General features: G+C 40.0%; 2 pseudogenes; both read left to right on the top strand.

Moving 5' to 3' along the window:
• The first annotated feature begins 1,682 nt into the window (after positions 1-1,682).
• Positions 1,683-2,212, top strand: LOC114006030 (peptidyl-prolyl cis-trans isomerase NIMA-interacting 4 pseudogene; annotated as a pseudogene).
• A 3,351-nt stretch (positions 2,213-5,563) lies between these two features.
• On the top strand, positions 5,564-7,836 carry LOC102481265 (stress-induced-phosphoprotein 1 pseudogene; annotated as a pseudogene).
• Positions 7,837-15,010: the final 7,174 nt, after the last annotated feature.

Below are 15,010 nucleotides of genomic sequence, written 5' to 3'. Positions count from 1 at the left end.
AAAAAAAAAAAAAAGACTGAGAAAATAACACAGAAAAATGAAAATAACATATAAGAAATACTGGATACTATTAAGTACCCAAACATATCCAGATAACTGATATCTCAGAAGATGAAAAAAAAAAAAAAAAAAAAAAAAAAAAGTGAAGAAAGTGAAGAAATTAGTAAGGGCATTGATAATCTATTAAATCTTTTAATTTTTTTTATTATCATCATCTTGTTTATATTACATTGAACCACATATAACTTTACAGTATATTACATTTCTTTTTCCAGAAGGAATACCATTCATATCGGTCAAAACAAAGACATTAAAATCCCCATCATAATTATCCAATAGCTTTTCATTTTTTTCCAGATTATTATTATTCCAATTATTTTTTTAAACATTCAATCACTATTTATCATTTTGCTTGTAAAAAGATTTGACCCAACATGAAATACTTCTCAGACCTGTCCAGTTGAGAATACTATACACGTCATCATCAATGGGTAATAAACCATATCTGAATCCCACTAATGTCATGCCTCTCTATTTGTTCTCTGCTATCCTTCTCCATACTATACTCTTCCCCTGCCCCATTCCACACTGTCTTATCACTATTTTCACTGCATTTATGCCCTTCAATATTTCAATCTCTACCATAAAGTGCAGATAGTTGGTATATACTAAGTGGATACATACAATATCTTTCATATCCCGGCTTACTTCACACATCAATAGATCATATCTGACCACTTTCTATACCTTTTTTTTTTTTTTTTTTTCCTGGAGAGGTTTTCGCTATAAGGCGCATGCGCTTGCCAGGAAGACAGAGATAGACAGAGACACAGAAAGCGAGAAATCACCCCCCAGGGGGGATGGCCACGCCGCAATCCTTTCTCCTCCATTCTCCTCTCAGGATCTTGGACACGCATGCACATGCACCCAGTGTGAGTTTTAAGCCACCGGGTCCGGGATGCAAACCACGGTTGACTGTGGGAGTCAAGTGACATAGCCATTACACTAACTGCTGGTCCCAATTTCTTTTTTAATGGCTGAGTAGTATTCCATACAGTATATGTGCCACACTTTTTTAATCCATTCATCAGTTTGTGGGCATTTGGGTTGGTTTCATGTCTTAATGATCGTAAATAAAGCTGCAATAAACATTGATGTGCAAGCGCTTTTCCGACTGAGCGTTATCCTGTCCTTTGGGTAGATACCCAGAAGTGGGATTGCTGGATCAAATGGTAGTTCTATTTGTAGATCTTTGAGGAACCTCCATATTGTTCTCCACAGTGACTGAACCAGTTTACATTCCCACCAACAGTGTAGGAGAGTTCCCTTTTCACCCTATCCCTGCCAACACTTACCACTTTTATATTTTTAATCTTTGCAATTCTGGCAGGGGTTAGGTGGTATTTCATTGTGGCTTTAATCTGTATCTCCCTTATGATGAGGAATGTTGAGCATTGAGCATTTCCTCACATGCTTTTTGGCTGTTTGTATGTCCTCCTTAGGGAGATTTTTGTTCAGCTCATTTTCCCATCTTTTAATTCGGTTAGTCTTTTTTTTTGTTTGTTTTTTGGTTTTTTGGGGGTTTTTTGTTTTGTTTTTTGCATAAGGCACTTGAGTTCCCTGTGTATTCTGGTTATCAGTCTCTTGTCTGAGGCATATTTTCCAAAATATTTTCCCATTCTGAGGGTTGTCGATTCACACTTGTTACCGTGTCCATTGCTGTGCAGAAACTTCTTAGTCAGGGGACTTGTACGACACCGGAGCGGTTGACTATTTATCCGCAAGTCTTGAAGATGCCGCCCAAAAGAAAAAGTGGTTCTGGAAAAGGGGGTAAAGAGGGAGCAGCGTCTGGGAGTGATACTGCTGACAAGAAGTCACAGGGTCCCAAAGGTGGTGGCAATGCAGTAAAGGTCAGACACATTCTATGTGAAAAACACAGCAAAATTATGGAAGCCATGGAAAAGTTAAAGTCTGGAATGAGATTCAATGAAGTGGCCACACAATATAGTGAAGAATAAGCCAGGCAAGGGGGTGACTTGGGTTGGATGACCAGAGGGTCCATGGCGGGACCATTTCAAGAAGCAGCATTTACCTTGCCAGTCAGTGGGATGGATACACCTGTGTTTACAGACCCACCAGTTAAGACAAAATTTGGATATCAGATTATCATGGTTGAAGGGAGAAAATAAAATTATATGAAAGACTGAAAAAAAAAAAAAAAGAAACTTCTTAGTCTGATATAGTCCCTCTTGTCTATTTTAGGAATTATTACCTGTGCTTTGGGAGTCTTATTTAAGAAGTATTCCATGAAATCTTGGTGAAAAAAAAAAAAAAAAAACCTTTCCAAACCTATAGGGGCATTCAAATACCCAGACCCAAGAAATACAAAGGACCTCAAATAGAACTGACCCAAGAAGATCTTCTCCAAGGCACATCATAGCCAGTTTGGCCAAAATCACAGACAGAGACAAGATACTAAAATTGGCAAGAGGGAAACATCAAGTTACTTTCAAAGGATATTCCATTATGTTAACATCGGATCTCTTACCAGAAACAATGCAATCAATGAAAGAATGGGAAAATACATTCATAATGTTAAGTAAAAAACAATTTCAGCCAAGAATACTATACCTGGCAAGATTATCCTTCATATGGGAAGAAAAGGCAAAAACATTCTCACATAAATAAAACCTGAAAGAATTTACCAACACTAGACCGGGTCTCCAAGAAGTTCTAAGGGGAGTGCTACACCAAGAAAACTAAAGTCAGAAACTCAGAAATAAAAGTACAAAACACAACCAAGAGAATGGCCAACCTAATGGTAGGAATAAGTCTGGAAAGGTCATTAATAACGTTGAATGTTAACTTCCAGAATTTAAACGGAAAGATCAGACCATAGTAACACTACAAATTCAGCAGAAGAGAGATTAATTACATGAGACTGAACTGGTGAAGTAGAATTTTATGACTTTTGACTAAAATATTACTGATTTTCTTCTATGCTTTGATTTCCAGATTTAAGGATTTTTGTCTCCTATGGAACTGTTGATAGGTTCACCTACCTACTGTCAGAACTGAATCCTAACCTTTTTCCTGGCTTTAAGCCTTAAGCAAACTTTTCTTAACATATTTTTATTTTAATCTAATAAAACTAAAACTGTTTTTAAAAAAAACAGCTTTTCTTGAAATTAAAAAATGCATAAAAACAATACCTATGTAATGACTGCAGTAAACTATATAGCCCCAGCTAGGTACTACTTTATAGTACGTTCATTCTGCTCCCTGAGGTTTATGCCTAAAGTCAGACATGTGTTCATAGATTTGTATATATCAGCTGCACTTGCTATTCAAAGTATTTAGCTTAATTAAGATCTTTTATGAATCAATGAAATGTGAATAAAATAAAAAAGGCATGGAAAACAACATAGATATCAGAGACCGCGTGGCAAGATGGTAGAAAATGGCACAGGGTGAGAGGTAGGGAATCAAGGCGGGGGGTGGGCAAGATATATAAGAAACAAATGGAAAATTATTTGTTGACAATAACACGTATGATAATATCCTTGATTGAGCCAAATATACAGTGTATTCTGAATGAAATATCTCATTTTGTATTCTGTAATGATGTACAGTGAATGAATGTAAATATATTTGAAATTTAAAATGAAGTTTTATTGAACTCAAAAAATATATAATGAACATATTATGTGTGATTTTTATATATAATATACATATAATAATAAAGTTTTTAGCTTGTTTTTTTAAAAAAAAAAAAAAAACACAGTTTTCTCCCTGCTGGCAGGAGAGATATCTTCATTGAGAATGCAAGCTCTTATATAAATGAACTGGCTTATTACCTCCATCGTGCAGGGATCACTAATTTACTAGAGTACAGAATCCACCTAGTACAGTATCCACACAGCTATTGGGATAGTTTGCATCCTAGCAGCTTTCAGACCTGGAAAATTACTGTCAAACCTATGAATTCTTATTCATAAGGACTCCTTTGAGCTATCTCATCATTATCCATGGGTGGACTCAGGAACATTTGGGGAGCACTTGATAAGTGTTAGTGAAAATCCAGCCAAGTGCTAGATTAGCCATCATTTAAGGCATGATAAAATGTCTGAATTCAAGAGTGTTAGAAACACATCCATTTCTGGCTGAAAGTTCTACTTCTTCCTACAGGAAAAAAAAAAAAAAATCCCAAACCTGACAATACGCCTTAGCATCTGTTGGTAGGGAAAAATCTGTTTCTAGGATTTTTAGACACCTGTGCATATGCCTGTTTTGCAGAGAATGACATTAGAGCAGTCCAAGGAAACAAAGGGGAAGGACTGGCCACGACCACTGATTCTTGGGCTAGAACAGCTAACAACTAGGAATCAGCACATTTGGCAAAAAAAGCTTATGTGATAAAGCATCATCATTGGCTTGAATTGAATTGCTTGACTATTCATGTCCTTCAAAAATATACAATCACAGGACTTATTCTAACCATGGAAATGAAAGAAGTGTAGGTGGTAACCATGGAAATGAAAAAAAGTACAGACAAGTAGAGGTAAAAGAGTAGCAGGTGTTAAGGGAAGAAATGAAACAAAACTGATTGTTTAACTACTTTGCTAACTTTAACTTTATTTTGCATTTAATACAATCCTTGGATACTTGTGTGCCTATGCTCACCCACCTATACGTTTCAATATTTTAAACAACTACAAATCTAATTCATACAAAATGGATCAAAGGAAGAGAAAAGATATTCACAATATTTCATGACACCTTTTCTGAAGACTCGCACAGGGAAGGAGCCTTTAAATACATGGAGGGAAAGAAAAATCTGGTGTAATGTCAATTCCTGTGCAACTCCTGGATGATCTGTGATTACTGAGGAAACTAATGCCTAGAATGTTCCCCAACAATTAAGAGTGCAAAACTAGACCCAAAGGAATGCGTAGACACACCCTAGCTCTGTGGTCTCTGACATGAATCATATACAAAAGTATAAAAAATAATCCAATGGAATGTGCGCAGATAACAAGAGAATTTCCATTTGTAAATAGTTAATTTAATGGTTATTTTATATGTACACAGAGTGAGAAAGAGAAGACAAATCTTTGTGGATAGAGGTTTGGAGACCCTACTGTGACTTTCACCGAAACATTTAAAAAGTTAATAATTGTGGACGAAACGGAGAAATGTGAACTGGAATCAAGTGTTGGGAAAATATATATAAGTGGGCCAACTGTCTAACTAAATATACCTACAGTTCCTATAAGGGAATAGTTAGTATTATAAAGCATTTCTCTCAAACACTTCTATATGTTTTATAGAATTCTACTAAAAATCTGCATGGATTCTTTTTTGGGAACTGGTAAATGATTATAAGGTTTATCTGAACAAACAAATGTGTAAAAATTGCTAAGACATGTGTTTAAAAGAAATATAATGGAGGGCTGGCCCTGTAGCCTAGTAGTTGAGATCCCACACAGCTGACCACAATTCAAATCCAGGCCCAGAAGCTTGACAAACACACCAGATATGTGCATGCATGCCTTAAATCCCATCAGGATGAAGCAATGGAGAAGAGATTCAATGTGACATCTCATTGGGAAGTGGTTTCTCCCTCTCCATCTTTCTCTGGCAAGCACATGTGTCCTCTGGCAATAACAACAAAAGTATAATGAATACTAAATTCTGGTCCTAAGTATCAAAGTATTCTACAAAGAAACAGTAATTAAAAATATGTGAGCCCAACTTCAATGGTGCAAAAAAACGTGGGGAGAACCAAGTTCCGGGCCGGGCTATGGAGCAGGTCAATGAGCTGAAAGAGAAGAGCAATAAGGCCCTGAGTGCTGGTAACATCGATGATGCCTTACAGTGCTATTCAGAAGCAATTAAGTTAGACACCCCCCAGAACCATGTGCTCTACAGCAATGAGTCTGCAGCCTATGCCAAGAAAGGAGGCTACCAGAGGGCTTATGAGGATGGCTGTAAAACCACTGACCTAAAGTCTGACTGGGGCAAGGGTTATTCAAGAAAAGCAGCAGCTCTTGAGTTCTTAAACCGATTTGAAGAAGTCAAGCGAACCTATGAGGAGGGTTTAAAACATGAAGCAAACAACCCTCAATTTAAAGGTTTACATAATATGGAAGCCCGGCTGGCAGAGAGGAAATTCATGAACCCTTTCAACATGCCGAATCTGTATCAGAAGGTGGAAAGTAACCCCAGGACAAGAATACTGCTCACTGATCCTACCTACTGGGAACTGATAGAGCAACTATGAAACAAACCCTCTGACCTGGGCACCTGGTCACAAAACTGTAAGATCCCTGAATCATGACCACATTCAGTGTCCTCCTTGGAGTGGATCTGGGCAGTACGGATAAGGAAGAAGAGGTTCCAACACTACCACCACTTTCTCCTCCCAAAAAGGAGACCAAACCAGAGTCAATGGAAGATCTTCCAGAGAATATGAAGCAGGCACTGAAAGAAAAAGAGCTTGGGAATGATGCCTACAAGAAGAAAAATTTGGGCCACAGCCTTGAAGCATTATGACTGAGCCAAGGAACTGGACCCCACCAACATGACTTATTTCACCAATCAAGCAGTGGTACTCTTTGAAAAGGGTAACTACAATAAATGCTGAGAGCTTTATGAGAAAGCCATTGAAGTGGGGAGAGAAAACCGAGAGGACTATCGACAAATTGCCAAGCTTATGCTCGAATTGGCAACTATTTCAAGGAAGAAAAGCACAAGGATGCCATACATTTCTACAAGTCTCTGGCAGAGCACCGAACCCTACATGTACTCAAGAAATGTCAGCAGGCAGAGAAAATCCTGAAGGAGCAAGAATGACTGGCCTACATAAACCCTGACCTGGCTTTGGAGAAAAAAGGCAATGAGTATTTTCAGAAAGGGGATTATCCCCAGGCCATGAAACATTATACAGAAGTCATCAAATGGAACCCACGGGATGCCAAATTGCACAGCAACCGAGTGACCTGCCACACCAAGCTCCTGGAGTTTGGTAAGTATTAAGGACTTACCAACTATTAGCACTTAAGGACTGTGAGGAATGTATTCAGCTGGAGCCAACCTTCATCAAGGATTACACAGAGAAAGCAGCAGCCCTCGAAGCAATGAAGGACTACACAAAAGCCATGGATGTGTACCAAAAGGCACTAGACCTAGACTCCAACTGTAAGAAGGCAGCAGATGGTTACCGACGCTGCATGATGGCCCAGTACAACCGCTACGACAGCCCTGAAGATGTGAAGCGGAGGGCCATGGCCGATCCTGAGGTGCAGCAGATTGTGAGTGACCCAGCCATACAGCTCATCCTGGAATAGATGCAGAAGGATGCCCAGGCACTCAGCGAACACTTAAAAAATCCTGTAATACCACAGAAAATCCAGAAGCTGATGGATGTGGGTCTGATCACAATTTGATGATGACTTATTAACCCACCCTTCCCTTCACCCTTATGTGGAAAGTGGAGCTGGGACCGCGGTGAGCATGGAGCAGAAGGGAGAGAAGAGGAAAGAGAACAACTTATCTCTATATATTTATACATACCCACATGGAAGACGCAGAGACTTATACTTGCATTACTCGTACAGCTGCTGCCTTTGGGCCCTCCCAGCACACCCATGGTCTCTGCACTGCTGCCCTGGAGTTCTGTGTCTCCTTCCCCTGCCCCAAAGTTGCTGTCTCAGCTGCTCTCCCATAGTTGGTTATTTTTTATTTGGGGTAGTGGGTTTGTATGGGGTGGGAAGGGTGTTCTTTTCAACCTTAGGTCCCAGCTGTCTTCACATTGTTAACTCCATGATCCCTTCTCCAATAAAACAAGCCAGTCAGGTGTGATTATAAAAAAAAAAAAAAGAAAGAAAGAAAGAAAAATGTGAGGAGTAGGAGATGACCATAACACACTCCCTTACCCTTTATAATCTCCTTTCAGGATTTTGGGCACACATGCTTACATCCAGTCTATTTTACAGTCCACCGGGTCAGAGATGAACCACATAGTCAAGTAAGATCCAGCCACCTAAACCATAGCGCCCATCTAGTTCTTTTTCCAAATCAAATTTAAACACAGTAATATAAATTGGTCACATACATACAGGAATTTAGTATGTGGTACAAGTAATTAAAATCAGTAGGGTAAGGATGATGGTGAAATGACTATCCAAGTATAAAAAATTATGCCAGATAGCTTACTCCGTATTATTAATATAAAAAAAGACAAAATTTAAAAATATTAGGTGAAAGTATTTTTAAAATTTACAATTGGGGCCAGCAGGTGATGTGGTGAAGGCACTGGACTCCCACATGGCCAACTACAGTTCAAGTCCTGGATCTGGTGGCTTGACAATCACACCAGACACAAGTGCGTGTGCACATTCAAAATCACAGGAGAACAGAAAAGAACTGTGGTATGGCCATTCACCCAAGGTGATTTGTCACTTTCAAAAAACTTAAAAAAAAAAAAATTTACAATTATTAAAATAATTACTTTATTATTATTATTATTTTAATTTATTATAGGGCACATGCACTCAACAGAGAGAGACAAAGATGGAAAATGAGAAACTAAGCTGCCATGTTTGGGACTTGAACCATGGTCAGCCATGCTGGAGTCCAGCACCTTAATCATGACACCAGCTGCTGGACCCCCAAAATTTACCATCTTGAGATAGGGAAGGTTTTTCTAAGCATGATGGAAAAGGAAAAGTGATATATTTGACAATATAAAAATGGAAAAATTCTGCATTACAAAAGACATCATATCAGATACAAAATAGTAATAACATATCTGTAACATATCAAAATATCTGCAATGTGTATGACAAAAGGTTAATACTCATATCTATAAATAATCCTTTAAATCAGGATTAAATGGATGAATTGATCAAAGGACACAAAAAAGACAAAACTTAGAAAAAGAAACACAGCCAATTAACCTGATATAATTGCCTCTACCTCACTACAAATGCATACAAAATAATGAGGAGTCTTTTTAAAAATTCATGAAAAATGCATGTTATGAAAAAAGACTTGAATTTCAAAGATTTTTGCAAAATAAACTCATACCTTAATTTCATTTTTACATGAAGTTTTTGAAGTGCCCTGTACACTATTTGTTCACCTAAGATTGGGAAAGATTAAAAATATCCACCATTGACAGGGCCATGGAGAAATACATACCATAATACACACTGGTGGAAGTTTAAGATAATAGAATTTATTGTGGTTGTTGTTATAGGGCACGTGTGCTCACTAGAGAGAGAGGGAAAGTGAGAAAGTCCCCCCGCTCTAGGGGTGTGTGTCCATAACTGAATCCCTTCTCCTCGAGTCTCCTCTCAGGATTTTGGGCACATCTGCATATGTGCCTGGCATGATTTTCAAGTCACTGGGTCCAGGACTCAATACCCAGAATCAGCTACGTTAGATTCGGGGCCACCTTAACTCACATGCCACCTCCTGGCCCCATGTAGTAGAATTTTTAAACTTTTTGGAATTTAGTTGGTCAATGTTTATCACAATTTACGATTTGAGTTTTAGCAATTCTACTTCTACAAATATATCCTTAAAAATTACATAAATGTAAGTATGTTCTTTAAGCGTTACTTATAGCAGTCTAAAACCAAAAACACATTAAATGTCCACTTACATGAAAATAAATCAATTATGATACATCCATATAGGGGATCATTTTATTTATCATCATATAACAAAATTATCCAAAAATTAATGACTTAAAACAATAATGGATGAGTATTATCCTTATCATCCCTGTGTGCCAGATACTCAGGGGAGACATAGATGAGAAGTTCTGGCCCAGGATTTCTCATGACTTTAATCGGAATGCTGACCTGAGGCTGGCAAGTCTATCTCAAAGATGGCTCACTCCCATCCATGACTGGCAAAGTGGTGGTGGTTGTTAGCCAACCAGAAACCAGCAGAGATCAAAAGGCTGAATGATCAAAAGGCTGAATAGAGTAGCTCGAGGGGTAAACAAAGTGCGTTCCCACGACTGGCAAGGTGGTACCGTCCATGTGGCTTTCTCCACAGGCTGGTGAAATCTCTGATGGACTGATCACAGGATGATCAGGGCTAAAAAGTAGGATGCCTTTTATGCCCTGCCCTCAGAAGTCCCACACATCACATCCAGTCTTCTCCTGGTGACACAAAACAGTCATGATGTATTGAGACAGGAATATATGAGGGTACGAACACGAGGCAACAGGACTATTTAAGCTGACTTAAAGGCTGAATAGTAGCCAGTTAGGTAAGGAAAGTACAAGAACCTTTCATAGAAAGTCGTGGGGCAGGACCAGCAGATGGCATAGTGGATTCCCACATGGTGAACTGCAGTTCAAGTCCCAGATCTGCAGCTTGAAACTCACACCAGGTGCAAGTGCATGGGTGCCCAAAATCCTGAGAGGAAAATGAAGGGATTGCAGCATGGCCATCCCCTCTGGGAGATGATTTCTCACTTTCTGTCTCTCCAGTGAGTGCATGTGTCCCATACCAAAAATCTCTTTAAAGAAAAAAACGTTATGAGGCTGGACCAGGAGGTGGTATGGTGGTTAAGTCCATGTGTAGACTCCCACATGACTGACTGCAGTTCAAGTCCCAGATTTGGCAGCTTGTTTTCTCACTTTTCCTCTTACTCTCTCCTTCTGTCTCTCTCTGGTGGGCACATGTGCCCTGTAGAAAATTAAAATGATAAATTAAATTAAAAATTCTTTAAAAAAATGTTGGGTGGGGCAGCCAGTGGCGTGATGGTTAAGGTAGCTGGGTCCCATGTGCCTGACTGCCCAGGTGAAATTCAGGACCCAGTGGCCTAAAAGAACATGCCAGGAGCACATGCCTAAAATCCTGAAAGGAAGGTGAAATGGAGAAGGGATTGCAGTGTGCCTACTCCCCATGGGAGGTGCTTTCTCACTTTTCCTTTTTGGTGAACACATTTGCCCTCTGCAAAAAATTAAAAAATAAAAAATTGAATGATTTATTTTAGGGACCAGCAGATAGCATAATGCTGGGCTCCCGCATGGCCAACAGCAGTTTGAGTGCTGAGCCTGGTGGCTTAAACCTCACATCAGGTGAGTGTGAGTGTGCGCCCAAGATCCCAAGAGGAGAACGAGAAGAAGGTATTGCGGTGTGTGTGTGGGGGCGACTTCTTGCTTTCTGTCTTTCTCTGCAATAAGCCCACACACTCTCTAGCAAAAATCTCTTTCTCAAATAAAAAAGAATTATCTTACTTCTTCTTCAATTTGATCAGAGAGAGAGAGAGAGTGAGAAAGCAAGACGCCAGGCCCAGGACTCAAACTGCAGTCAGCTATATGGGAATCCAATGCCTTAACCACCATGTCACCTGCCAGCCCCTGGCAAAAAAATTTTTAAAAAAAATATAAAAAGTCACGGGGCAAAACTTTGAAAGAAATTTATGTGAACAGGAAGTAAGGATGAGGCTGGACAGGTAAATTGAGCGAGATCTTTGCAAGATCTGTTAAAGAGCTTATGGAGGTGTGTGTGTGTATGTGTACATATATAGTAAAATCACTCTGGTTATTATGTGGCAGGTGGACTGAAGAAACAACTGCGGACAACAGAAATGGAGGTAAAAATATCAAGAGGCTATTGAAATGATCCAGACAAGAAATGGTAACTCAGATTAGGTAATGGCAATAAAGATGGAGAAAAGTGGACAAGCCTGAGATACTTAATAAATGCAACAAGACTCAATGCTTGATTCAACATATGAATTACACAATAGGGAAGAATCAAGTCTGGATCCCAGTTTTTCAACTTGAGCGATTAAGGTAAATGGGACACATAGAAGAGCAAGTTTGAGAATTTTTAAAAGTTTTAAAAATAATTATTTTATTATTATTAGTTTCAACTTGCTATAGGGCATGTGTACTCACAAAAGAGAGAAAATGAGAAAGCCGCAGGTCTAGGACTTGAACCACGTTCAACCATGTGGAAGTCCAGCACCTTAAACACCACGCCATCTGCTGGCCCTATAAGTTTAATTTTTAACATGCTGAGTGTGAAGTGCTTGCATACATGGAAATGTTCAATAGGCAGTAGATACATGGGACCTGGAGATAAGGAGATATGCCTGGACATAAAAACTTAAGAGTTAGCAGACTTACAATGATAGTCACAGGCCAGAGAATCATTGATTTTCAAGAGGAAGAGAAGCTCTCAGAGACTGAAAAGTATGCCATACAGATAGAATGAAGGATCTACTGTCACGGAAAGCACGAATGATGATGAGTGTTCATAGTGGGGCTAGCAAATGCCATGCAAGTTAAGGTGGCTGGATCCCACATGGCTGACTTTGTGGTTCAAGTCCCAGACCCAGCTTCAATATTATACCAGGCACATGTGTTGCATACATGTACAAAATCCTGAAAGTGGAAGAGAAGGGATGGTGGCATGGCCATTCCCCATTGGGGGGTGATTTCTCACTTTCCCTCTTTCTCTGCCTCTTGTCTCTCTATAGCAAAAACTAAAAATAATAGCGTTCATAGTACTAAGTCGAGTAATTTAAAATGGAGCATTATATATCAGATAGGAAAAAGCCAATAGAACAGAGCTCTCACCCTTGGTCCCAAGGCAAGGTACTTCCACGGAAAGGTGTGGTGACCTGTATTATTGACTTCTGGTGCAGCTTCTCAATACATGATGTACATTCACCTGGGGATCATGTTAAAATGCAGATTCGCCTTATTGGGTCTTGGATAGGGCCTGAGATCCTGCATTTCTAAGAAGGTTCCAGGTGATGCACATACACAGGTGCATCAGACCAGACCACAGATTGAGCAGCAAGGTTCTGTTGTAGTTTGGAGCACAGAAATCACCTGGAGAACCTCTTCAAACAGATTAGTGGGCCACCCTCCCTTACAGATTCTGATGCCGTAGTTACACAATGGGATGTGATAAATTTGCACTTTTAATAAGTGACCAGAAGCTGGTGATAGAGATGCTGCAGGTCCTGAGATCGTATTTTGAGATATGTAGCTCAACAATCACTGGCCTGAAAGACAAGAGCAAACAAACTGCAAACAAGTATTACTGTACAGTCAGTCCACTGCCAGAGCTCTTCCTTCATGCTGCCTCCCTGACTCTTTGTTTATATAGCCAGAAGTAGAACAGTAGAGTGAGGGCCTCTAACTCATCATCCATTACCCCCAGGGTGACTGTATCTTAACTAAAGACTCATTCTTTTTCATTTGCTAGAGGGCATGTGCACTCCCCAGAGAAACACAAAGAAAAGAGAGAGGGAAAGAAAGAAGGCGCCCCCATGGGGAGTGGTCACATCATATCCCTACTCCTCCATTTCTCCTTTTGAGATTCTGGATACCATGAACACGTGCCTGGGGTGTTTTTCAAGCCACCAGTGCCAGATTCAAACCACGCTATTAGCTACGTGGGATCCAGCTGCCTTAACCACTGGCTGGACCCTAAGGAATCATTCTTAATTGGCTTATTCATTCTCAGGAGTGGGTGCCTACTTAAGAAAAGTTTCAAAGGTTTGCTTGCTTGGTAAAGCCATTTCATATTAAAATAATCATAAGTTGATGAGTATGATTTCCTTTACTCAAGAGATGAGTTACATTTTCCCCTAGAGTGAGATAATTTAAGAACAAAACCTATACAGCGAGTCAGGTGGTGGTACAGCAATAGTGCACTGGACCCTCAAGGGAAAGGTTCTGCATTCCCAACCCAGTTCAAGACCTCCCCTGAGCACCAAGGTGTGAAATAATGCTGGCTAAGACTGGGAGTGGATTGTTTTGTGAGGTTATTGAGGTTACCTCTGTTAGCTCTTTCTCTCATGGAGAAAGTCCACTTACAAACTTTGCGATCAGCAGATGGTATAATGGTTATGTCCTGGACTCCCACATGGCGGACCACAATTGAGTCAAGGATCTGATGGCCTGAAACTCACACGGGGTGCCTGTGCATGCCCAAAATCCCAAGTGGAGAATGGAGAAGGGACTGTGGTGTGGCCATCCCCTCCTGGGGGGCTGATTTTTCACTGTCTGTCTGCATGGAGTACTCCTGCCCTATAGCAAAATTCTCTCTTAAAAAAATTTTATGAACTTTAGGAAAACGAAAGAAAAGGCTCTTCAGAGTAAGAAGGGGGAAAGTCCTATTTAAGGACTGGATTCACATATTTATTAAACACACAAATATATTTTGTTGTAAGGCATCTTAATCTGAAAAAGATTATAAATACAGTCCCTACCCTCTGCCTTCAAGTCCATAGTAGACACCAACGATGATACTGAAACATGACAAGTGCCATATGAATGAACAGCTGACATTAATTTTTATTAAAACCCCCCAGCACATATCTCTGTCCATTCCCACAGAACGTGTGCTTGTTATTAATAGCAATGGACACACAAAGGCAGAGAAAAATATCCGGCAGGGGAGACTGGGCAAGGCTTCGGGATGAAGTGATTTCCTGCTGGAATTATACCGATGGGCCGGCGATTTCAGAGATGGAGGTTCCATAGGGTCACTCCATAACAAAAATTAATTAACGTATGATTTTGGGTATATGCTGATAATCGGTTTTGTTTATAGTGTGATTAATAAAGATATGACGGTTTAGAGCACTGGACCTGCCTTCAAAAGAGGCTGACAACCTAGTTTGGACATAGAATAACTTAACATATTGAGAATACGAAGAAGCGTATTTTCGAAGAAAAAAAGAAAAACTAAATAGAACATAGCGCCCGGGGCACCAACGCTAGAGGGACATCTTTGGATGTCTAAGTATCTCTGTGGGTACCTTCACTGGCAGTCAGTACTTGATTTCCAAGCGGCAGTTGGGGGCTGGAGTGTGTCAAGACTCAGAAAAGGAGCTCGCCACGTCTTGCAACCGGAGACGTAGGCACAAGTTCGAGGGGCCTGACTCGAACTTCCGTTCGCCTCCCCTCCCTTACCTGGCCCTTCTCATCCGCCAACAGGACGGCACCGGCAGGGAGCG

This window comes from Tupaia chinensis, unplaced genomic scaffold (genome assembly GCF_000334495.1).
Source record: "Tupaia chinensis unplaced genomic scaffold, TupChi_1.0 Scaffold145396_1, whole genome shotgun sequence".
In the NCBI taxonomy this organism is placed as follows: Eukaryota; Metazoa; Chordata; class Mammalia; order Scandentia; family Tupaiidae; genus Tupaia; species Tupaia belangeri.
The sequence above is the reverse complement of the archived record's forward strand: the minus strand, read 5'-3'. Positions and strand labels throughout refer to the sequence as shown.